Source organism: Mandrillus leucophaeus, unplaced genomic scaffold (genome assembly GCF_000951045.1).
Source record: "Mandrillus leucophaeus isolate KB7577 unplaced genomic scaffold, Mleu.le_1.0 Scaffold115, whole genome shotgun sequence".
Lineage (NCBI taxonomy): Eukaryota > Metazoa > Chordata > Mammalia > Primates > Cercopithecidae > Mandrillus > Mandrillus leucophaeus.
Window position 1 is genome coordinate 4,711,438 of NW_012099765.1, and position 27,242 is coordinate 4,738,679.

The following is a 27,242-nucleotide window of genomic DNA, read 5'->3' on the forward strand; positions in this document are numbered from 1 at the left end:
AAAACCTGCTTCAGAAACTTGTTGCAAAGACTAAATAAAAATGCATTTAAAGGACTCACTAACATACCACCATGCCTGGCACAAAAATAATACTCATGGCAGGGCACGGTGGCTTATGCCTGTAATCCTAGCACTTTGGGAGGCCGAGGTGGGCGAATCATGAGGTCAGGAGTTCGAGACCAGCCTGACCAGCATGGTGAAACCCCTTCTCTACTAAAAATACAAAAATTAGACAGGAATGGTGGTGTGCGCCTGTAATCCCAGCTACTCTGGAGGCTGAGGCGGTAGAATCACTTGAACCCAGGAGGCGGAGGTTGTAGTGAGCCAAGATTGTGCCATTGCACTCCAGCCTGGCGACAGAGTGAGACTGTGTCTCAAAAAAAATATATATATGTGTGTGTGTGTGTGTACACACACACTCACTTACTGGTAGCTTCCCATTTTCATTCACCTTTAAGTAAAAAGCAGCAAATAGTTCTCTTTAAGGCTTTTTCTCTTTGCTTACTCTCCATTTTCTGAAATATCAGGTATTCAGGGAATGAGAAGGAGACAATGAATGTGAGAAGAGAGACATGATCTCAACATATAGCAACTTAAGTGTCAGCATAGATGGTATTTACAAAATGAGCCCTTTTCTGCTGAGATGACAGAATACAGTTGACAGACAGACTTAAGTCGCTATTCCAAAGATACATGTGACACGCAAGTGGACTCCTTTTCACTCCTGCTCCTCATCTTCCTACACACAAACATGTACATATGTTTTTTATACACACACGCTCATGCGCACTAAACTGAATCTATTGTGAGCCGTTATTACCTATATGATGTGAAGCCATTGTTTCTTACCATTCTTGTGAAGTATAACACAAGTATCATAGCCGAGCTTAAAATCAAAAGATTTAAGAGAGAAAGAATAAGTGTAGTAGAACTGTAAAAGGATTGGACATACAGAAATCTTCAGTGGAGGAAGTGCAATGCTTGGCTTAACTCAGTGAACTCAGAGAAGAAATTAAGGACTAATCTTGATATCATTTGTATGTGCACACTAAGTTTCTGCATAGATACCCAGCTCCTCTTAGCATGTTTGTATGGATGTAGTATGTGAGAAAGGGGAACGGTGCAGGGATCATGTCTTCTTTGGAGGAGGGTGTTGGAAATTGCCCCTACACATAAATTACAGGACACAGCAATGCCACAGTGCTCAGCGGAGGTTCCCACCCCTCACTGCAAAGGGGATGTGACTTTGTAATGACACCACAGCAGAAAGCTTCTCTCAAACCTTCTCTCAAAGCCTGCCCTGGAATTATTGTTAAATCATCTATGTATTAATTACAGCTCCTGGGTTTTCTTTTTAACAGTTTTATAGAGGTATATTTTATATATCATAAACTTGTCCATCTGAGGGTACAATTCAATGATTTTTGGTAACTTTACTGAAATGCCATAACCACAAATCAGTTTTAGAACATTTTTGTCCCCCCAGTAAGATCCTTCATGCCCATTTATAGTTAATCTTCATTCCCACACCCAGCCCTAGGCAATGACTAATCTGTTTCCTGTCTCTATAAATTTGCCGTTTCTGGATATTTCCTACCAGTGGAATCATACAATATGCGGTCGCTTGTGTCTAGATTCTTTCAGTTGGCATAATCTTTTTTGTGGCTTAAACATGATGTAGCCTGCGTCAGTGGTTCGTGTTTTTTTTTTCCACTGCTGAATAATATTCCAACTGCTTCTGTTAAAAATAAAAAGGGTATAAATAAATGAATATTTATTTATATCTCTATAAAAACTGAAGGGTAACACATTTCCAGTGAAGAGTAAGATCCAGATTCAGAGTCAAGTTTTGTTCTCTGGATCGCACATGAAGACTTGCCTGATTATACTTTCGTTCTCATTTATTTGTTCATCTTGTGAAGAAAACATCATGTCAATGTTGGTTTCCCTACATCACTTAAAAATAATAATTTCACAATAGGTTATTCAAACCCTAAATGGTGGAAATATAGAAGCAATTTCTGGCCAACTGTGGTTAAAAAACAAAGTTCTAGGCATTCGTTTAGAGGGTGCTATGATGCAAATACGTGTTAACTAATGCAATTGAGTTAAACATTATCATAGTATTAAGATGAGTCACAGGAATCTGAAAATAAGTAGAAGATTCATTACTTTTAATATTTGGAAGTAAATTCAGTATCTCATAGTTTTGCTGATTTCATTTTTTTCATATTCTAATATCGTATCAGAAGGATTACTGCAATATTTACATATTGTCTTTGCTGCATGCAATATAGTTACCCTCTCAAATTATCCACCTGGATCCATTTAATTTCGTAATGGGCTTCTTTGGAAGTTGAGTTGTGGAATGTCATAAATGTTCAGGGAAAGAATGCCACTGTGGACTCAGAAATTACATTTAAAAAGCTTCCAGTACACATGCTAAATAAAAATGAGTCCTATAAAGTTCATTAACTAAACAAATTAAACAAGCTTGGTAAAAGGTGTTTCACATGAAATTCCTGAAGCAGCATAAGTGTACTTTGCAACCTGAGGCCCTTGTTATTCTCACACAACATGTTCCTTTTTCTCTTTTCCCAATTTCTCCTCTAAGTGAAGCAAATGTTTCTTTCTTTCCCTGGGATGGGAGAAGTTCTTCCAAAGAGAGTGTGGATTTTAAGACTGAAGCAATTCCAGAGTGTTGAAAAGGGGTCAGTAGGTAGATTTTGTAATGACAAAACAATAATAGTAAGGGTGATCACATGCACTCAGTAAATGGTAGCTACTATTTTGAATCAGGCACTCTGCTACAGACATTAGGAGGCTGAAATAATAGAAACACCTCATGATGTAGCTTCTACCATTGTTCCCATATGGCAGATGAACAAACTGAGGCTCAAAGAGGCCAACTAACTTATCCAAAATCACAAAACTGAGGGTCAGAGCCAGGACTTAACTCTAGCTCTGTGTAATCTTACAGCCCATGTTCTTAACAGTCATACTAAACTGTCTTTCAAAATGACAGGCACAAGACCTGTCCCTTTCACTCCTGCTGGTACTCAATGACATACAGTCATGCATCTTTCAACACCAAGAATATGTTCTGAGAAATGCATCATTCGGCGATTTCATCATTCTGGGAATACGCGAGTGCTCTTACATGCATCCAGGTGGTATAGCCTACTACACACCGAGGCTGTATGGGATAGCCTAGGCTACCTACCTGTACAGCATGTTATTGTACTGAATACTGGAGGCAACTGAAACACAATGGGAAGTATTTGTGTATCTGAACACAGAAAAGGTACAGTAAAAATATAGTATTATAATTTCATGGGATTACTGTCATACATGGGGTCTGAAGTTGACTGAAGCATTATTATGTGGTGCATGACTATACACTAACAAGTCAAGTGACCTCTTAGGACTTAGTCTATTAATCTAAAGGATGAGAAGCACATTCTACATCAGGTGTCTTTTCTTAAGCACAATCAAATTTTCAATTTCCCAATCTCTCATAATGACTCATGACTGGGTGAAGGAGGAATCAGTGCAAATTGCTTGTTGGGATGGAAACAGGTGCTAGAAGTGAGGAAAAAGCAACGTTCGAACGCAAAGGAAGGGTGGAGGAGGAAAGGTGTGGAGTTGCCACAGGGACTCATAGCAAGCAACAGTAAAATCCAGCTTGGAAATCAACCAGAAAATCCCCCTGCATCTCAGAGGCTTCTTTCATGTTCTTTACAGGAAACACTTATGTGTTCCTTTCCCTTTGTCAGGGACATATAATTTAGAAAGCAGAGAATTTTTTCTTTCTATTGATTTTTCCTTTTTTTTCAGTAAACATGAAGGATTAAAGGGAAATACACAACAGCACTTTTAAAGGATGCTTTTTCATAAGTCTTTCAGTGGATGTTCTCCAGTAAATAAGAGTTTCACAGTATGTTATCAATGTTAGTTTGGAGAAGGAAAGGTCAAAAAGTTAAACCTTGATATCTTTATCTTTTCACAAAGGTTATTTCTGAAGGAGCTATATGTAAAAGGAAAAACAAAAGGCAAATATATATACACACACATATATATGGATATATGATACATATATTACAACATAGTTCTTCCACTCCTAATTATATGCCTAATGCTGGACTTGAGTGTCTATTACGTTTTACACTACACTTGTGCTATATAATATAATAAAATGAGAAGAAATATGGAATTCTCTCCGGGTCCCCAGATTGCTGCCAGAGCCAGCTTGGTTTACTTTATATTACCAGCCTAGCTCCAGTACACACCTGAATTTGTGTCTCTTGCTCCAACACAACATATATATACACACACACACACATATGTGCATATATATATTTTCGTGTGTGTATATATATATATATGTTGTTTTCTTATATATATGAAAAACAACAAAAATCCTTTCCTGCATCACTCCAGGTAATGGGTTTCACTTTGTAACTATTCTTTTCTGCAAAAGGTTTGTGTTATTATCCTTGGGTATTATTTTCTGATGGTTTCAGTGAAATGGGTCATTATTAAAGCACTGGCTTATTTATGAAAGATGTTATTAAACACTGTGGAAATACGGTTATTTCCATTCAAATACCAAAAGGAAGGAGAAATATAAAAATATAAGAGGTAGTTCTGAGGAAACCAAGCTGAACCTCAGAATATGAAACAATTGGTACTAAAAGGTGTTGTTGGGACTAATTTTTTCTTGGTGGCGATCCTGCTTCACTTCGGTTGGACAAATGCTATGGGGCAAGATACACAAATTCAGCTAGGCAGGTAATATCAATGCGTGAACCAGACTGGCTGTGATAGCAACCTGGGGACATAGAGAGAATTCCATATGTCCCCTCATCTTATCATATGAAAAATAACAGCACAAGTACAGTAGTACAGTTTAAAAAGTAAGAGACATTCAAGCCCAGCGTTAGACATATAAGTGGCTGTGGAAGGACTACGGCAAGCCATATGGCTCATGAAAAGGACGCAGCTATAATTCAACTCAAGCCAATTGCTCATTCCATCTTTTCTGAAAGTTTGGGTCAAATTCTAAAGCAGGATAACAGTTGTTCACAGTTGAAAGGAGAGAATGCAGCCATTGAAAGGCCCTTAAATACACGGATAGGATTTGGAGATGTGGGACAATTTCTCTACCTTGTTTATTTCTTGTAGGTAATTTGGAACTTTCATGGGTTCCAGGAGTTGAGGCGTGATGATACCAAAGATGGGACTTAAATGACTCTGATAATGCTATGTAAGGTGGTTTGGAATAAGGAAACCAGTCCTAAGACATTACAGTAGACGGCAGAAGAGACATAAATATAGGAGTTAGCACAATAGCATTGGAAACGACCAGACAGAGGAGAGGCTGGTGGAGTTGATGGATCCACAGTGGGGTTAAAGATCCAAGAAAATAGCCCATTGAGACTGTTGAGACAGATGACTCTACTGACAAAGCAGGACCATAAGAAAAGGAGGATGGCCGGGCGCGGTGGCTCACTCCTGTAAATCCCAGAACTTTGGAAGGCTGAGGCAGGTGGATCACCTGAGGTCGGGAGTTCGAGAGAAGCCTGACCAACATGGTGAAACAGTGTCTCTACTAAAAATACAAAAATTAGCCGAGGGTGGTGGCATGTGCCTGTAGTCCCAGCTACTCAGGAGGCTGAGGCAGGAGAATCACTTGAACCTGGGAGGAGGAGGTTGCAGTGAGCCGACATCACACCATTGCACTCCAGCCCTGGCGACAGAGAGAGACTCCGTCTCAAAAAAAAAAAAAAAAGGAAAAGGAGGATGTTGTGAAGGGAAGGTGCTGAGTTCATTCAGCATTTACTGAATTATTTCACAAGGACAAACATTCTCAAGGAACAGGGAAATTAATAATGCACGACTGCCCTGAAGGTGCCCCATGGTCTGACCCCCATCTGTAGGAGGTGCTTGTAGGTTCAGTTTTAGGTAGTCTGAGCTCAAGACACTGGCAGAACCCTTCCCAGTTTAGAAACTTCAGCCTTGTCTTGACTTTCCCTCTCACTTATCTCCTTCGTTCAATGTTTTGGCACAGTTTCACTGCAAGTCCCCCTGAAGTTATGTTTCAAAGAGTGCCTGGAGCACAAGCTCTGTAAAAGCTTTGGGTACAGATTTTCTCTGTCCAAAAAGCAGTCCTCAGGACTTGCTAGGATCAGCATCCCTATGTGCCCTCACTTTTGTGGAAAGACACAGAAACCAAGCAGTGGTATAGATGAAAACATGGGGAGCCGAACTAATCAAGTGCGTTTTTGAATGTCATATTAAAATGCCTTAGTAAGAGCATCATGGGAAATGACCCATTCTGCACAGAGACTGACCAGCTTTGTCAGGCTTATGCCCAGCACCTGGCTTAGACAAAGGCTTAGACAAATACACATGGGTATTTATCATTATGCAAAGCCAGTGTGTAATACCTTTTCTTTTTATATTACAAAAGTATACACACAAAAAACATATTTTTAAAAATATAATAATTAGGAATTCTACTATTCGTTGACATGCAAAAGAAGGGAATTATCTTTTGCTCACTATATGTCAGGCACTGCTCAGTTTTTCTTTACTACAGTGACCCTGTTTGGGGATCTGTTCCAGTGATGGGGACAACAGGACTGAATATTAGAAACCTGGATCATCCTAGAAAATCTGGACCATATGGTCATGGACCTGTACCTTCCTCATTTTCTCTTAACAGGGCCTGGAAACACCAGCAAGTTATTTGGAAGTCTGTTTGATGTCGGTCTCCAGTGAGAAGCGATGCGACTGTTCTCTTGCTGCAGTCGGAGGGATGTCTGTCTGAGAAAGAGGGCGGAGGGTGGAAGGGGTGCAGGCGGACCCCTCACCACAGGCTTTGATCTCCCTTGACTCCTCCTGGGATATCTCACCTTTTGATGTTGGGAATCAGTTAATTACTAGTCAAAATTGGTTTGAGGGACTAGGAAACAGTTTGAAGGCTCTGTTCTCAAAATGCCTGTACTTTGATCTGAGGAACTTTCAGGCAACTTTCTGAAGCATCTCAGGCAAATGAGAAGGGCTCGGTCTGTGGCCCCTCCCTAGCGGCAGCCCAGATTTTGATCCTCTTGTTCTACCATGGTACCATCCTGATGCAGCAGACTTCTTTTCTCTTCAGAGCCCTGTGGTTTCATTGGTAGTAAAATGACGACTTTTAGGATGAGACTGTTAAACATCTGTCACACCACAAAGAGTATGTAGCTTAATAATTCCCTCTTTAGGTCTTAATTTGAAACCACCACCTCTCTTTTCTGAGCAACACCGGATTAACGCTACCATGAACTTTTTCTGAGCAACACCTGAATAGTGCTACCATCTCTTACAACACAACCTTGATGTGTAAGGCACTATATTAAATTCTTGGGTTAGAAGTCAAATCTCCTGCCTTGCCTTTGCTGGTGCAAGTTAACATCCCCCAACTTGACCTAAAAGGCTGCTAAATGCTTCAGGGGTTTGATGGGCAGGTGGTGCTGGAGAACTCAGCGCTCTTTTCTCTTCCAAACAAGGCAACACACCTGGCACCTTGCCTAGTAATGGAATTCTCATAATGAACACGTTCCCCTAGTCTAAGGCTCTTGCACTGTGACCAAACCACAGGGCTGACAAAGAGATAATTTTCAGTGCTCAGAAAAAGAAAAAAAACACACACACACACGAAAATCTTTTGAGACTGTCTTTTCTTCTCATGTCATGGCCCATTATGGCATTTTCATTTTAATTGCACATGAAACCCATTTATAGCGGTGGTGTAATGGGACTGTTCCCTTGGAAAACACAGACAGGAGTGATATGGATGTGTTTTTGAGGAGTCCATTAGTTACTCAGACTGTCATCATTGTGTGCCTTGAGGGTGCTAACAATGTATTAAGTATCTAAGCAAATGTAATATATTTGATCCTCTTACATGTGAATCCCTTGTCCTCCTCCTATAAGTAGTAGATTCATATCAAAGTCTCTGGCAACAGAGTACTGCTCAGTATTTCAAAGATAAAATATGCATTCTTATGCATGTACGTTTTCTAGTTTTTCAAATGGAAATTGAGCTATATAGATAAAGCATGCATACATTGAGACTCCGGAATTACCTATTGAAAAGAGTGATTGATAGGGTGGTTATTGTGGTCGTTTCACTATTCCCACCTCCACTTTGGAAGATAGACAGCCTATACATCTAAGAGTTTTAGAACTTCCTGACCTTCTGTAAGTAAAAATGTCAGTTCCCAAGGCCAGAGAAATAAAGCCACAGGGTCTTTTTCCATAAAATAAGCTGCATTCCCTGGGTCTCAAGATCTGTAGTCTTCTGTAGGAAGCAGGTTTCTCAACTGAAAGAATTTCCACTTTGCTTTGACTTTCCCTGCTGTGGTCCCTTCCTCATTTAGCATACTTTGTTCTCTATGCATAATTGGGAATTAATTTTCTAATTAGGTTCTTCACATTTATGAAGTTGTTTGATGGGGTGTCGGTTCTTATAACATGGCCTAAAGGCTAAAGGAGAGGTAATAATTCTTTTTTTCTGGCTTTGCCCCTAATTCAGCTAAGGTTCTTAGGAAATATATTTAACTTTTATGAGATCTCCATAATACATCTTTAATGCTGATCTACCTTTGAAAGGTTGTTAGAAGAGTGCTAACTAAGGCTTTAAGACTCATTATGATACAGTTGATTTTATTTGTAATCGTTGCTCAAATAAAATGAAGCCATTTCTTTGGCAACACAAAGGGTATTTAGACAACTACAAGTAACAACAACTGCAGAAAATAAAACCAGATGATACTGGGAGGCAAAATAACATTGAACTAATACTTGAGAAGCAGAGGTGACCCTGAAGATTAAAAGGTGAATATTTTTAATGTGAATATACAAGTAGAACTAAATCTGGTATGAGCTGTATGAGTCCATCACCTGGGTATTCTGTGACTTGTTATAGAGAACTTGAGTCTATGGTTCAACACCCTCTGATCTGTGAAGGCAAGCCAGTATAAACCAATGCATGTAAACAGTCTGTTTCTTGATTTCAGTACAAAAGTTGAAAGATAAAGCTAACCATTAGACTTCGAAGTAAAAACTAAATTCTGGAGTCACAACTTCTACATATGTCTCGGATCATGTTACTTATTACTACAGGTACAAAAGAGCATGCATGTGAGGCGAACAGGAACCAATATTGCACATTGACAAAAGGACATCCTCATTTTACGGGAAATCATGTCATCCTACTTGAAGTGTGGCTGAAGAAAAACACTTAGATGAATACTTCTCAGCAGCCTCCAGATAAGAACTACCTTGCACACTAATTTCTATTGTGCGTCAATATCCTCATTTGAGTTGGCCATTCGTGTATATGTCAGGGCTAGGCAAAAACTGTAAGAACAAAGTGTAAGGCTGAATATATGATGATTAAAGGTAAGTGATACTCAACCTCAGAAAAAATATTTGTCTGACTCTTGACTTACTCTTTAAGTTACTTTCTAGGTCTGCACAATGGAAATTCATGTGCAAGGTATTTCTTATTTGGAGGCTGCTGAGGAGTAGCCATCTCATTTTTTTTTTCTTGAGCCACACTTCAAGTAGGATGACATGATTTCCTATAAAATGAGGATGTTCTTTTGTCAATGTGCAATATTGGTGCCGATTCTCCTCACATGCATGCTATTACCTTTCATAATAAGTAACGTGATCTGAGACATATGTGGAAGTTGTGACTCCAGAATTTAGTTTTTACTTCCAAGTCTAATGGTTAACTTAAGATCCTGTTAAGTACCAGCATGGAAAGAGGCTACACGGTAGAATGGGAATATCACTCTGCCCTGCGGTACTCAGGAGCCCTGGTCTGTGTGTCCAGATCTAACTCTAAGTGCTTTTGTGACCTTGGACAAATTATCCAATCTCTTTGGTCCAATATAGGTCAAAGGGGTTCTTTCTGTCCTGAACACACATAGCTTCCAAGTTGTTATCTATCATATGCATTACCCCAAGAAATCCTGGTCCCTCCAACTTCTTGAACAAGATATACTGAGCCCACCAGAAGAGTGTATAGCACAGTTGTTAAGAGCACAGAATGTAGATGGCATATTTGGTTTTCATCATTGCCACTTCTCTCCGACTACTTAATTGTCTTAGCCTTAATTTCCACAGCTGTGACATGGACTAATGATCTTATTTTACCAACCTTTTTCTCTTTCCTTTGCTGTCTTATCCTCTTCCTTTCAGTTATTAATGGTAGGGTTTTCTTTTGTTGTAAAGATCTAGACAGAAGACCTTGATAAACTAGACTATGCCAAGAGCGAGGAGTCATGGATTATTGATTCATCTTTGGGACTGGAAATTACTTGACCTTAAATGTACTTTCTCTATAGCATCCAAAGTCATCTTTTAAAAATGTAAATCAAATCACATTATGCCTTTGTTTAAAAACTATCAATAGTTTCTCACTATACTATATTTAACATAAAATCCAATCTCATTACCACATTTAACAATAATTTTGGACTTATTCCTTGCTTTTTCTTCTTCTTTATTATTTTTATCCTCTTCTATAATTTCAGTCTCCTCCTCCTCCTCTTCTGCCTTCAAGAGGAGAAATCTGTAACTCCAAATGTGTGCTCAGTCCCATCTTGCATTTGCAACAGTGAGGGGAACACATCCCCCTTGAATTCCTGGTCAGCATGTCCAAGCTGGAATTCATCTTAGACTTCCCCCAAACCACCAAGCAACTATAGCTTCTGACTCCTGTTAGTAGTATTCCTGTTATTCCAGGTAACCAGCCTCACAGTCTCATTCCATTTGACTCCTCTCCATGTCTCTCTTTCCTTAATTTCTATCCTTTCTATGTATGCCTTTATTTGTACTTCCCTTTGCATTTCTACTGCCACGGTTGTCACTCACATCAGGTCCTTTGGACCTGAAATAGTGAAATAATATTCCAACGAGTCATCTAACTTCTCCCTCTTTCTGTTTCATTACAGGTTAAAAAGCTACAAGACTAATTTTCTGGAGTACAACTCCGGTAATTTGATGTCTAGGCTCCCAACATTAGCTATGTGATAAAGTCTCAACTCTTCGGCTTGACTTTCAGAGTCAAATGCAGTCTGACCCTGATTACTTTTCTAGGCTAGCTTACGGCTTTTCATATATTATTCTATTGATTCATCTCTTTATTTTTGCAACAAAAAAATGATTGAGGACCAACAGTGCACAACATCCTAGTGATACACTGAACAATACAAACATGAAACTTTGCATAATGGAAGAGAGGCCAAACACACACACACAGACACACACACACTCACACACAAGTATTAAGTGGAATAATGGAAGCAAAGAATGTGATGGAAAATAGAGTAACAGGGAAGTAATTTTATATATTTATTTATTTTTCTTTTTCTTAGAGATGGGGTCTTCTCTGTTTCACAGGCTGGAGTGCAGGTTTGAAATCATAGTTCACTGCAGCCTTGAACTCCCGGGTTTAAGACATTCCTCTTACCTTGGCTTCCAAAGCAGCTGGGATTACAGGCACAGCTACCGTGCCTGACTATCTCTATATATTTAAGTAACTCTTAAAACATTCTTGCACTTGACCTTAGTTGGATAGCTTACTAATTCTAAATACTACCTCGTATTTCCCACTTTTTTTTCTTTTGCTTATATTTCTTCTTTTCAGAATGTGCTGGTTTTTAATATTCAATATCTGGTCCATATGTAAAGGCATACTTATTGAACCTTTATTTTTGCCTCCCCAGTGTCTACTTTCCCTGGCTCCATCTCTTCCAAGCCTTCAGCCAAAGTAGTTTGAGTGAGGATTGAGCCCTTTTCCACGGGTGGGTCATGTGAAGTCATGTGACCTAGGGCTAAAGCAATCAATACACTACATTTCTCTGGTTGTAGGGATTGGTTCTGGGATGGCATGTGACAAGCTAGGCAAACCACTAATCTGAGGGCTTTGGAAGAAACCACTAGAAAGAAGTCTTTATTCCTGTTGAACTTGCAGCTGAAAGGTTGGAAGGTCTGGGGTTGCCACATCCACTTTGTCTGCTGGAGAATGGAGCCAATCTAAAAGGAGATAGAGAAAAAGAAATAAATTCTTGACACCATCTCTCCTCCAAATCAAGTCACACTGTGCCTCTGGAATTTTTAGTTACCTAAGTCAATAATTTGTTTTCTTACATCAGTCTGAGTCATGTTTTCTAAGAGAGAAAACAAATACAGCCATCCAATTTCAAATAGTAGTAGTACTTTTACTTTTTTTTTTTTTTAAACTACCTTTATGGGTACTGCCGGTTCAATGCAGTTTTTCTCTACCATTTTGTGTCTCTCAGTTATGCCATATATGCTGTTCAACCTTATTTTAGAGTTCTTGGTAAACTTGCCTCCTACCAGATTTGAATGGATAAAAATTTCTCTTTAAAGCCCTTCATTGGCCCAGTAAATAGGGCCTAAACAAAAGTGAGACAAGTGAGGTGCATAGGGGTCCACAATGAAGAAGCACTCACTTCCAGGTACCAAGTCTGCGCTTAGCAGTCTGGAGAGTGAGTGCCTCCTTATCGTTTGCTCCCTGGGCACCTCACTTGCTTTATCTATTTCTGATCCTGCTAGTGGAGTAACTACTCAATACGTGTTGGGTGAACTTGAAAGAATTTCACATTTTGCGTGGGGATGGAGATTATCCAGAATTGTATTTTCTTTACCATTATACTCATCTGACATATCTCATTCACTTTTTTTTTTTTTTTTTTACATTTACTTCGTTTTGAAGTCATCTAGCATTATGCAGTGATTGCAGGGAGGGTTTGCTGATGGTATGACTCTAGAAACCTCTAAATCCCATTTCCCAGCAAGAAGACAAACTAATAGCTCTGCTAAGCAATGCATAACATGAAATATGGGGTAGTGAATTTCATTTTCACTCATTTACTTGTATTTTCTTAGCTCAGTGTCTGTTGTGGAGCCTGAATTATACAACTCATTATCTAGGTCAATCTAGTGAGCTATCCTGTCAGCACAGATGTGCTACTTTTGCAGTAGAATTCTCAGTGGTAAAGTTGCTTCCAAGCTGGCACCTATTATTAATAAAAGTGTTAAATAAATAAATTATAGAAACAATCGAAGCAATGAAGCCTACACGATAAGTGCAATAGGTTATAAACATTATGTCTTCATTATATAAGCAATTTTGTTAGTTATTTAAGATTACAGACGATCGATAGCCACATCGTGTTTGTGATAGAGTTGGTTCACTGGTTGTAAGCAACAGAAACTGACTTCAAATAGAGAAAAGGTTTTACAAATAAACATCAGAATCAAATCAATGAACAGATTCAAAAGAAAAACACTAGAACAGACTGGAAGCAAGACAGCTCCAGTGAAGTAGGTAGCAGGAATATATGTTGAAGTAATCTCTTCAAGGCATAAATAAAATGAATCTACACCAACAATTTTTCCTTATATGATTCTACTAAATTTTTGTCATTGCATTATTCTAGTCAAGACCAAATCCTAAGACAGTGGGTTCATTCCTGGTTATGATGATATGGCCACCTCTTGACCAAGGAAAAGCAGGCCACCTTGATTGAAAGTCCTGTCAACACTATACACAAACAGCAGATGTCCATTACTTTGGTTCAGTTAGGATCTGAAAGCCTTCAACTGTGCTATTTACACATATTCTGGGCCAATTGCCAACTTGTGTTGAACATGAACAGAATCATTTTATCATGACGCTTTGCTGTATCAGTCACATCACATTTGCTCAAATTTGGGAAGCATGAAGCTTCCAAAATATTCATAGATGTGTAGGTGAATTTGGTAGGAAATAATATTTGCTGTATGTTAACTCGACTATTTGGCTAATCAAAGCCCATGGTGTCATCTATCAGCAAACAAATTGGACTGATCTTACTGTGAGTTTTGTTGAAATGTTTTTGCCAGTAGATGTGGAGAATGTCTAAAACACAAGTTTTAAACACAAAATACTATTCTAAACTAGCTCTTTTCCCCTGCCAGGGCCACCTTTTGGATATGTGACCTATGCAGTTGTCTGTGCTCAGAAGGACCCCCCACTTAGTTTAACACCCTTCTGTCCTCTCTTGACTCTCTTGAAGCTGTTAATTTTTTAACAAAAGACCTGCAGTTTCATATTGCACTGCGCCTTGTATATTATACAGCTAATCCTGAAAGACAGAGAAATAGGGGAAGCCAGAATTGCTTGCTAGTGGGAATACTCAGGCCACAAAGTGCTGCAACTTTGAATCTCTTTAAATAAATGCCATCTTTTAACACTCTAACAAGGTACAAAAATCCCAGAATTTGCACACTCCATATTCAATGCTCTTTCTTCATTGGAAGGGCAGCAAAGGTAAGGGATGGGCCATAATGGTAGAGAAGAACCATAGAAGAACCAGTGGATGCCAATGACTTATCATGTCTCCTGAGCACATGTGAATATTACATAAATACTCATTGAATCTTTAGAAAGATAAAAGCATAAGCACACATGGCCTGTTTGCAGGTCCCTGAGGACCTGCAAATAATAATCGTGGCATGTTTGAGGACCAGAAAGAAGGCCAGTATGCCTGGGACACAGTGAGCAAAGGCATGGTGGAAGAAGAAAAGAATGAAGTTTATGAGGGACCCAGGTATCATATCAAGTAAGGGCTACTAGGCCAGGATAGGGAAGTAAATATCATGGGAAGATTATTTACTTGTTATAACATCATAGTATTTTGGTACATTAATTTAAGTCTGAAGCATGAAACCTTTTTTAAATTTTATCTTATTTTCATTTTTATTATATTCTTATTAAATATATAGGGTTTTTAAAACAAGTTATATGAAGGAAAACACATTTTATATTTTCTCTGTTACAGATTCCAAATTAAAGAAATCTTAGTTAACTGGGTTACATTATATATCAACAGCCCTTTTCTTTAATATCAAAAGGCTTTTTTTTGCCTTTTTAAAACTTTGTTTTTAATGAACACATAATATTATACATATTTATAGGGTACATAGTGATATTTTGACACTTGTAATGTATAGTGATCAAATCAGAGCAATTCACGTATCTATCATGTCAAACATTTATCATTTTTTTTTTTGCATTGGAAATATTCAAAATCTTCCTTCTAGCTATTTGAAGCTATATACTATATTTTTGTTAACTGTAGTCCTCCTGCCAGTGGTATAAAACACTAGAACATATTTCTTCCTATATAGCTGTTATTTTGCATCTTTTAACAAATTCTCCCTATCCACTTCTTCCCCTACGTTTCCCAGCCTCTAGTATTCTCTATTCTACTTTTCATCTATGAGATCACTTTTTTGTTTGCTTTTGTTTTTTACCTTTCACATGAGTGAGAACATGGAATGCAATGCTTAACTTTCTGTTCCTGCCTTATTTCACTCAACATAATGTCCTTCAGTTCCACCCATGTTGCCGTGAATGACAGGATTTCATTCTTTTTTGAGGCTGAATACTACTCTATTGTGTATATGCACCACATTTTCTTTATCCATTCATCTGTTGGTGGACACCTATGTTGATTCACCTATCTTGGCTATTGCAAACAGTGCTGCAATAAGCATGGGGGGTTCAAATGTCTCTTCCATATACTAGTTTCCTTTCCTTTGGATAAATGCCCAGTAGTAGGATTGCTGGATCATATGGTAGTTTTAATTGTAGTTTTTTCAGTAATCTCCATACTGTCCTTCACAGTGGCTATTGAAGCATAAAGCTTAATAGAATATCATTTAGAGCAGAGGTGGGCCAACATTTTCTGTAAAGAATAGTAAATAGTTTAGCCTTTGCTAACTGTACAGGCTCTTATAACTTCTTACAACTACTCAACTCTCTCACTGGGCAGAGTAAACATAGACTATACTTTGGGTGAAAGTAGACATAGCTAATCTTAAATAGAGGTTGCTGGGTTTCAACAGATCTTAGAAAAATAGATAGTAGGCCAAATGTGGCCCATCAGCCACAGTTTGCCAATCCCTGATCTAGCAGAGCATGGAGCCACATGCATCTATATTACCGAGAATGCACATTAAAAATGCAGATGTTTGTGTCCTCTTCCAGATGCACTGAACCTAACCTTCTGGGTTTGAAGTCTGAAAGTCTGTGCTTAATAAGTTGCTGAAGAAAGTATTATTGCATCTTGTCTTAGTCTGTTAGTGCTGCTGTAACAGAATACTTGAGACTGAGTTATTTATAAAGAACAGAAATTTATTTCTCACGCTTCTGGAGGCTGGGATGTTCAATATCAGAGCAACAGCATTTGAGGTCTGATGAGGACCTTCTTGCTGTGACCTCACATGGCAGATGGTAGAAAGGCCAAATGCTGTGTGGAGCCTTTGTTTGTTTGTTTGTTTGTTTGTTTGTTTGTTTTGAGACCTAGTTTCACTCTCCTCACCCAGGCTGGAGTGCAGTGGTGCGTTCTCAGGTCACTGCAACCTCTGCCTCCTGGGTTTAAGTGATTCTCCTGCCTCAGCCTCCCAAATAGCTGGGATTACAGGCATATGCCACCATGCCCAGCTAATTTTGTATTTTTAGTAGAGATGGGTTTTCATAATGTTGGTCAGGCTGGTTTCGAACTCATGACCTCAGGTGATCTGCCCGCCCTGGCCTCCCAAAGTAGTGAAGCCTCTTTTATCAAGGTCTTAATCCCATTCACGGCAGCTCTGTCCTTATGACTTAATCACCTCCTAAAGGCCCCCACCTCTTAATGCTATCACAGTGAAGAATAAGTTTCGACACATGACTTTTGGAGGATATCCACACCATAGCAATGCCAAAATTGAGAAAGTTGAGAACCACTGGTCTAGAAGCCAGTCCGTTCACCTAGGTCCCTTTCTAAGGTGTTAAAAATTGTAACTGAATAACCTAGGATAGCCCATGGGGTAATTTCTCAGGGTAGAAGGACTAATGTTTGGATGACTTGTATTCAAATTCAGAATGGATTGTTCCAGGAGACTGTAAGAAAGATCATGTAGCAAGAATAGTAGCAAGGAGAGAAAGCTCTGCTAGATAAGGCTGCGCAGATCAACCCTCCCTTTGAGTTCCCTGGTTTTAATTATTGATGCTAAATATACATTTCCCTTAATTGTTTTGTGAAAATAAGTTAAATAAAGAATAAAGCCATTCCATACATGCACAGGCAAACATTACACTCTTTTCACATAAACACTGGGATGATTCCTCAGAGTGTTCCTATTCAAATTTTGTTGCAAAATAACACCCACAGAATGTATTTCCAACCACAAAATACTGTGACAGCAAGCAGCCAGCACAAGAGAGCCTGTTATGGTTTATAGATTGCAATGATTATATTGCGGGAGCAGTTGATGCATTTGTTGGTGTTCATTCTATTTCACATTTGCATTTAAATTCCTGTGGAACAAAGATAAGATAAAGAGGAAAACAAATGATGCTTATTTGTTGTTGTATTGAACTCCTATTATAAGTATTGCTTTAAAGGAGAGTGAAGCTTTGCAAGGAAGCCTTCCACATGTCCTTTACAAAACATGAAATACACTTTCAATCGTCAACTAGAAATATGCAAGAAAACATATCCCTGGGGCTTTCATAAAATCATAAATCAATAAGGAATAACTGAAAATGTGGTTGAATACAAGAAGCAAATGAAATACTCAATACTTTCCTTTATACATTTATCCACATTTTATTGATACATAAGAAATGTAGAACTGCAATGAGTTTTGAAACACTATTCTTTTTATTTCAGGCATTCCTTTAAAGCAATGCTTGATATGTTTCCTCTTTCAAATAATCTGTGCATCCACAGCATGGTCCTTTGATGAATTTATGCAGATCAGTTCTACATCCAGGGTAATATTTTTTGCTCCTCTAAGCTATTTTGCTGGGATCACAGGGAAAAAAAATCTTTTTGTGGAGTTTGATTGTACTTCCTAGTTACTGACTGGGTATAAGGTTCCTCTACCCATACAAAAAGCACATCTGCCTCCCCATATGATGTGTTTGCCATAAATAATTTCAGAAGAAGAATGAGATAATGTTACTTCTTCCTCCCAAGTTACTAAGTTGCATAGGAGTGCCTAGAACTTATTTAAATCATTTTTGAAACATCACATTCATTTCTGTAAATACACCTGAAATAAGGTAAAAATTAACAATTAAATGACAACAGTTAATTATATGATGTATCTGAACTCATAAGCAAAACTTTCTCTGACTTTACCATGCTTTACAGTGCTTTTCTCAAAGGAAGCATTAGTCAGGTCCTTTTCTGGATGCTGGCAGTGACAGCCTGGAAGCATTCCTTAAAGGGAGGGCTGTAGAATACCCTTAATGAGAGACGTTGGGCCAGGCGTGGTGGCTCACGCCTGTAATCCCAGAACTTTGGGAGGCCAAGGCAGGCAGATCATGAGGTCAGGAGATTGTGAGACCATCCTGGTTAACACGGTGAAACCCCATCTCTACTAAAAATACACACACACACACACACACACACACACACAAATAGCCAGGCTGTAGTCCCAGCTACTCAGGAGGACGAGACAGGAGAATGGCATGAACCCGGGAGGCAAAGCTTGCAGTGAGCTGAGATTGCACCACTGCACTCCAGCCTGGGCAACGGAGTGAGACTCCGTCTCAAGAAAAGAAAAAAAGAAAAAAGAGATGTTACACCAAAATTAAATGTGGTGAACAAATTAGAATAATTATGTCTAAAAACCTCTGCTTCCTTTTTCTCCCTTCTTGGATATTGATAATGTATACTGACATATTAAAGGCTCTAAGACATGAGAAAAAAAAAAGTCTATAGCTTTATTTTTTCAAACTTTTGCTGACAGTAACTTACTACTTTTTAAAATCTAACACCTTGCGCTGGCACTTGTATTTCTGGAAATGCATGTTCCAAAGTTCTGACCTAAGTAGTCATTAGTAGCTAGAGGAAAGTACATTCTCCTGTCTTTATTGCATATTTTATATTCCTTAACATATTATATGTATCAGCCATATTTATTCATTCATTTTTTGTTCAGCAAGTATTTGAGGAACTTCTCTGTGCCAGTAACTTTTGGGTGCTGGGGACTCAGCTTTTTAAGAGCATATTTTTATTCTATTTTCAAAATATATGGAAAACTTAGTTGCTAATATAAATAACAAATTATATGAGAAATAAAAGTATCACAGTGCATAGACTCTTAGAATTTTAAGTCAAGCATTCAGAAGAAATGCAAAATGGTAGACATTTTTCCTTAGATGCCATTAGGGCACCTTGAGCTGAGCATGTACCTTATTTATTTATTGTTGTGACTGTCCCTGGAATACTAACAATGATGCATTTAAATAGCTTATAGTTACGAGTTTTAGAATCAGAAGCAAATAAATTTGAAAGCATTAATTCCAGCCCCCTGCTTTAGCTGAATTTCTATTATCTAAACCAGCCCCTTCAAATGTTTTGAAAATCAGATCATATACAACATTTTATAAGCTTCCTATCTTAGGATGTGAATTTAGCATTCTCATTCTAGCTCATTTTTCCAATTGTAAAGTGAGTGAGCTGGGTTTAAAAAATCTGTTTTTAGAAGAAGTAGAAAGCATTGAAAAGTTCACAGCAGTTTCAAGCCATAGATTTGAATATTAGCACCTGGAAAACAGTAATTCTAATTCTCATTCTTACGTAGCTGGTGCCACATGAGTGATGTCCCTGGAGCTGAAAGGGATTGCCAAGTTAATTTGGTCAAGTGGTTTTCACAAACTATACATCTTATTAATTATTCCTTTCATTGGCTGGTCTAAACCCAGTTCAAACTGACTTAAGTAAATAAGGACAACAGAAATAAGAATTAATAAATAAATACTAAGAAGTGATTTAGAAGATATTGTTTCACTTCACCTCCGAGTGCAGAGGTATAATTAGCTTCAGGCTTGCCTAGAGTCAATGGTGCAAACCATGTCACCGATAGCTTAGGCATGTTTGTCTCTCTCCCTCTGGTTTAGATGGATCTCAAACAGGCTGTCTACTCGCTGGTTCCCAGAAGCTGCAGGCTTGCATAATCCTTACAACTAGAAATCCAATAGAAAAAGCATTCACCTTCTTAGTTATCCTCAGGATTGACTCTCCTTGGGCTGCCCTGGTCTTACGCTTATGCTGTAACCAATCATTGTGGTCACGGGAATAGAACAGCCCGATTGGCCAGGTTTGGAAGATGTTTCTGTTTCTGGAGTAGGCAGAGACTGATGATAAAGGATAGAGAGTGAGGTGGTGTGCTTTTCCGCAAAGGAAATCAAAGTGAAACCACCCAAAGAAGTTGATGTTTGGCAGACAAAATCAACAGGTGCCCATTATATTTATTTTTTTGAGTGAGCATCAACATAGAACCATGAGGTACAAGGTAAACAAAAAGAGGAATTTCTTGCTAGGTTGGATATGGGGAGTTGGGGTGGAGAGAGACTCACAGATCTGCTCATTCAGCCTCACCTCACAGCTTTTTAGAGGAACTGACCCCTTGTCCTCATTTGCCTGGCATGATCTTGGTTTATGTGTGTTGTTCATTTTAATTACTATTGACACCCCCTTTTACTCTCAAAAGTGGCCTAGTTTGCTTAATAGATTTTATGGTCACTAGATCGTGGGGATTCTTTAAGCTTTATTAGTTATTCACCCCAAACATTTGTAAAACTCTTGATCTACACCAAGGCATCCACTTTGATAAATCATGCTTCTGTGTTTCATCTGAATAATATGAAAACTTGGAAGAGCTTAACCCATCATCTCCTCTCATTTCCTCTCATTTTACTTGTTTCCCATGAAAATGAAACTTATTATCATTTGATACAGTTAATATTTGTTTTTATTTACCCACATTTAACAAATGTTTTGTTCACCATTGTTATTTGAATGTCAGTCTTTTCCCTGGGATAAATTTTTACCTTTCTGAACTGTTCCTTTGAGAGTTTGCTACTCAAAGTGTGGTCTGTGGACCAACACCATCAGCATCACCTGAGAGCTTATCAGAAATGCAGAACCTGAGGCCCATTAAGTCAGAGTCCATACTTCAACAAGATTCCCAGGTGATCAGTAGACACAGTCAAGTCTGAGAAGCCCGTTGTACAACAGTGGACTTACACAAGATGTTTTCTTTTCTATTCCATTTTGTCTCTGATTGTCTCGTATTTTAAGCTCTGTGTCTCTGTCTTCAATATTATGGATAAATTATATCTTTCAATGCGGTCTGCTCATGGTCATCTCCTAGGTGGCTTAAAAACTAAGTGCCAGGACATACAATTTTAGAGATAGACAGACAGAGAGAGTGGAGATGGGGGGAAGGAGAGAAAGAGAGAGAGAATGCCTGGGCTCCTCCTCAGACCATCTAAATTAGAATCTGGGTAAGGACCACGACACCAAGAGCTCTTTTAGTTAGGATTTATTGGTGACATACTCTCATTTTTGTGTTTGTCTAAAAAATACTTATGATTCATTATTGCATAATAGTTAGCCAGTTATACAATTCTAGGTTGCTATTTATTTTTCCTCAGTGTTTTAGAGATTGAAAAGAGTGTCTTCAATTTTTATTGCTATCTGTTGACAATAAACTCTTTTTCTCTGTAGGCAATCTGAGTTTTAAATTTCTGCTTGGTACTAAGATTCTCATTGTCTTCAATGTTACGCAGCTTTACTCCACTGTGACTAGATTTGTATTTCTTATTTCTTATTTCTTATTATATCTAGGATTTTTTGCGGTTTTTAAATCTGAGGATTCAGGTTTTTCAAAAAGTCCTAGCAACATTACTGTCCCATCTTCTATACATTCTTTGTTATCTAGAATATTAATTGAACTTGCACAAGACGTTTTCATTTTCTATTCCATTTTGTCTCTTATTCTTTCATATTTTAATCTCTGTGCATCTGTCTTCAGTATTATGGATAAATTATATCTTTCAATTCTAATCAGTTAGTGAACATATATACGTTGACTTTTTCTATTTCATGATTTTATTTTTTCACTTGAATTTCCATTTAGAACGTATCATTTCTAGAAGTTCATTTTATAATCGGACTGGTTTTCCTTGAGAATGTCTTGCCCCTTGCTCATTTTGAAAATTATTTTAAAAATATTTAAATATAGTTATGTTATAGGCTGAATTTCATAATTTCACTATGTAATGATACTTTCTGTTGTTTCCGCTGAATACTACTCATGAACACCTGTTTCCTTGTTTGTTTTGCAATTTGAGCGGAGAGTGAAGTTATGTTATCTGGAATTGATCTGTGGATATTTTGTGAGGCCTGAGTTGAGGGTGCATTCCATCCTTGTAGAGAAATTTATGTTGACCTCTGCCAGACTCTGTAAAGTACATTTGAGTCAAGACCACTTTGATTTCTTGTCTTGGGGTTTCCTGAAATATGCTGGTTATGTAAATTTCAAAGCCTCTTTGCCTAAGGGTATGTATTTTTCAGAAGAGATGTTTTCTCCTTCTAGAATTCAGCATTAGATAAACAAAATCCCCTTACCTAGGTCTTTGTTGACTGTCAAAATTTTTTTTCAGTACATTCTTTCCCTGAGGGGAAATGCCCAGCTTTCAATTTTTCATTTTGTTAATGAGAAAAGTGAGGCTCAGAGTTCGACTTGCTGGGAGTCACACTCAGCTTCTCCAAAGCAGACATGAAAACAGGGCCCAGATCATCTCATCGTCCAGTTGTTTTCTCCTCCAACAAAACAAGCTACAAAAATAGCATCACCTTCTTCTAATAAGAATGGCTTCACCTTTGCCTCCAGTTAGACAAGTAACAGCCAGATTCAGTGATTCCTCATGGCTAAGTTTGATGAATTATAGAAATAGGTTACTTAGATATATTTTAAGAATCATAAGAACATAAAAAAGTCATATGAGCTAAGACTTATAGCCCCCACTATTCAGTATTTTGTCTTTTATAGTAGTACCAAGGGACATTGGTGTGACATGATGATAGTTGCCCTTCGTGATATTGTCCTCAAAGGGGGCATCCCTAACTGGGAAAGATCTATCATCCAAGAATTTCTCTAAAGCTTTCTTGAACTCTCATTATATTTTTGGTTTGTACAACCTTAAGGCACTGCTTTATAAGGAATTGATCTTATCCTAGTCAGGACATGGGCTAAATAACCCTGAAGTCCTTTTAAAATATGATTTCAAGTATCATAAATCTTGTTGGATAAGTAGACTCTGCAAGTGGAGGGAATATAGTAGAGTGATACCGAGCTCTGAAGTCAAACAGCCTATGTTCAATACAGGCTTTATCCCCGTGTCCTAACTGTATGACCTTGGGCAGAATCTTTTACTCTTCTGAATCTCTGTTTCTTCTCCTGGACAAGGGCAGTGATTGTAGGGTTATCATAAGGTTACTGGGAAAAATGAACACAACAATGCATATAAAATTACTTAGCACAAGGCTTGGCATACAGTAAACAAATGAAAGTATTCTCAATATTACCATTAGTGATATTGTCATTAGTGTCAGTAGATGGATATCTTCTTCCTGGTCACAGACCTCACCAAAAAAGTGCCTGTGATCCCATTTCATATGTTTTAAAACATCTGGAGGTCAAGGGCAGAAGAGGATATAAGAGGGCAAAAAAAATGAATTCTTATACTGTGAAAGAATTTTCAATTTTTTGGATTCCAGTATGTACTAAACAAATCACCAACTTTTCAGCAAACAATTGTTAAAATATCTTTGGATGTGCCATTGTGGGAGTGCTTAATATTGAAAAAGAGAGATATAAACTAACCAAGTAAATAAGGTCACTTGCGGTTCCATTCTGGATTTTACCGTTACATAAATTGACTCTGATATTTGGTTGCTGGGTTTCCTCAATTATTTTATTTTTGCCAAAAAACAAAACAAAAATAATGTGGCATGTAATAGCTATAATGTTAATAAAATTGAATGGTTTTTTTCCCCTGAAAAGTGGCCTCTCCACTCTTTCTTAAATGTCCCAGTCTGCCCCGACATTTACTTTGCACTAGTAACAACACTCAATTTTCATTGACATTATCTTCTAAATACAATCAGATCAAAAATCGCCAACATCATTCCCATTCCTCTCCTGCAAGCAGATAATACAGGACAGGGTCTAGCTGATAACTTCCGCTTCAGTAACCTCTGATTCCACTACTTGAAATGCCTTATGTGGTTTTCTACTGGACCAGAGGCAGAGGTATTTGTGTAAAACAGGCGGTTCCCATCAGCAGAGATGCAAGATGTGGCATTTGCCTTTAATTGCACTTTCGTCTTGCTGGGTGCAGGGACTCTGTCAATGGGCAGGTCCCTGAGGGTGACTTGTACCGACTGGAGACTGTGCCAGCAGGGACCTTCCCAGGCACACACTTAACATTTTTCCCCAGGGACTTGTGCTTAAATCTGCAGGTTGAAAGGAACTGAAGTGAAACTTCTAAGAAATGGTAATGAGCATTTAGGATGTTCTAACTCAGTTCACATAAGTGTTGATGTGTTCTGTGACAGTTTCAACCCCAAACGAAATCCACGCATGTTTACTGGCAAAAGTAGGGAATCTTTTTTCAAAAACTTACCATATGAGTAACCTTCCCAGTTTACTTAAGCTCTCCAAGCCTCAGTTTCTTCATCTGCAGAATGGAAACAAACATTAATTATGGTATTGAATAAAAACATTACATTATTACATGTGCTAAGTTAAAAATTCAAAATTACTAATATTAAATATTAATATTTTTAGAATTATTTGAGATTTGGATGAGATCACTCAAGGACAGTGAGTGAGCCCGCCAAAGTCATACTGCATTCCTTAGAAATGTTCCTCCTACTTTATTTTTAAAGTATTATTTTAGAGGGCCTGGCATATTTACGTGTACTCTTCATATATTACTAGCTTTTCATAATAGTAATCCTAATGTAAGCCTATTCTAGTTTTCTTTTCACAGATGGTCTGAAATATTCATTCTTCTGTATCTGGAAAGCAAAGTGGCCTACTAAAGACATTATATAAATTCAGTCCAAATGCTATTTGCACTTGATATGCCCAGTGTTTGAGGGGGAAAGCATATTGAATTATCTGAATAATTCCTTAATTTGGGGGAGAATAAATTTCCTGTGTTGGATTTTTTAACACATTTAACGTGCTATCCAGGTTTGCCTGAGACCGAAAGGGGTTTCTGGGATATGGCACTTCTCAGCAATATAATTTAGGACAATCCTAGGCAAACTCTATGAGTTACCTTATACATTATAGCTCCCTGTAAATACTGTAAGACACTCAAATATGATGAGCTTTTAAAAATACACAGGTCTTTGGTAAATGCAAAACAGTCTTTGGTGGAGAAGGAGAGAGATACATCCTTACATCTGATTTCAGTTGCAAAAATAGCTCAATACTGAGCAAAAACTGCCTTAAAAATAAGGCCCTTGGGTCTGGAGGTGGATACTTTCTGGCTTGGTTCAGTAGTTCACAATGCTTTTGAGGACTACAGAATCTCTGTATTGGTGTTGGCCACATTTGCCCTTGAAGTCACATTAGGCTTCATCTTCAAGCACCTCTCACTGCCACAATGACATCCAAACCAGGAAAGGCAAGTCGGGGGCGGATCTACCCCCAACATCTCTCTTTTTTCATCAGGGACTAAAATTATTCTAAGAATCACTCAAATTTCTCTCATGTTTATTAGACAAAGCCAGGTCATCAGTCCACCCATCAGTCAATCAACCAAGTGCATGGAATTATTAGATACTTAGACAAACCACAGGTCATCTTCTGGGCTAAGAGAGGGGCACAGCTTCTCTGAGCACCTGTTAATATAAACAAAAGTGAGATTTGGCCAGGAAAGAAGAAGGGAGGTTGGAGAAACAACTGCTGTCTACTGAGCAGACAAACAACAGGATCTGCCAGGGGCAGTGGAGAGGAGACCATCGTCTCACTAATATCCACTCTTGTTCTTTAGGCAGCTGTTTATCTCACTGATAAGAGGGCTTCTTGCTGTTGATTTCCCACATGCCTGGGTATAATGGGAATATGGCAGATGTGCCACCTCCTATTGAATGGCATGGGTCGTGAGGGCCAGGGAATTCACATGAAACCTCTACATATCTCAGTTTCTCTGTCTGAGAACTTAAGATATGGCCAGCAGCCTCCTAAACTAGAAGAGGCATCTAATCAAGGAAAGCACAGTAAAGAACTCTTCATTTTGAAGTTTATTTCTTGCCTGCAAATCAAATAAGATACTGATCTTTCATCTCAGGAGAAAGTCTTTCATTGGCCCTTTGATGGTGCAATTCTCATAACAAAGTCCCCAACAAAGAAAATATAATCTGGTGTTCTCACCTTTGAAAATCTCCTGCACTCCCCAAGTTGCTTCCTCTAAGTGAGCTGAATGTGTATACTCTTCCCTCTTTCCTGGGGCTGCTTTATTTATTTAAGGATGAGAGTTCAAGGTCATTGAAGAAAATCTTTCTCAGCTCCACCAAGAGTCCCCTTATGAAAAAACAGAAATCTAGCTCTTGTGTAAATGATCAAATCCTTGTTTAACAGAGACTTACCTTGTGATATCAAGGTTTGTTGTCTGATTTATACTGCTTATGACTCCTGTGAGGGTGTTATGAGGTTTCGTGAACTAATGATTATGGAGTTTAATATTTTTTAGAAACGTTCCACAAATGTTAAATGCTATTACTTCTTGGGTCACTCCCTGTTTGCATTTAATATAACTTCCTGCATCATTCATATGCTGTAATGGAAAAGCAGATTCCTGGGACATTCCCTGTCTACTTAGGAATAAACAGATACCAGTGCAGCATGAGGTTGCATTTTCATTTTTGCTTTTAGATGATTCCTAAAACCATTCTGAGAGACCCTGAATGAAAATGATGTGGAAATTTCTGATAGTAAAGCCTTAATATATGCGCAGTGGCTCAAAACTGTAATCCCAGAACTTTGGGAGGCCAAGGCGGGTAGATCGTTTGAGATCAGGAGTTCTAAACCAGCCTGGGCAACACGGTGAAACCTCATCTCTATAAAAATACAAAACTTAGCTGGGTGTGGTGGTGCACCCCTGTAGTCCCAGCTACTTGTAAGGCTGAGGCCGGAAAATCGCTTGAACCCAGGAGGTAGAGGTTGCAGTGAGCCGAGATCCCCCACTGAACTTCAGCCTGAGTGACGGGAGTGAAACCTTGTCCCAAAAATAGATAAATAAATAAATAAATAAA

General features: G+C 38.3%; 1 protein-coding gene and 1 long non-coding RNA gene across 4 annotated transcripts in view; one reads left to right on the plus strand and one right to left on the minus strand.

Annotated features, from left to right (window-relative positions):
• TENM2 (teneurin transmembrane protein 2) overlaps positions 1-27,242 on the plus strand; it is a 998,748-nt gene that overhangs the window by 348,839 nt on the left and 622,667 nt on the right. The gene's annotated exons all lie outside the window — the stretch shown is intronic.
• On the minus strand, positions 11,386-18,690 carry LOC105552252. The gene is made up of 2 exons (XR_001007978.1): positions 18,258-18,690; positions 11,386-12,093 (listed from the first exon to the last, which is right to left on the minus strand). It is a non-coding gene; the product is annotated as an uncharacterized LOC105552252 (long non-coding RNA).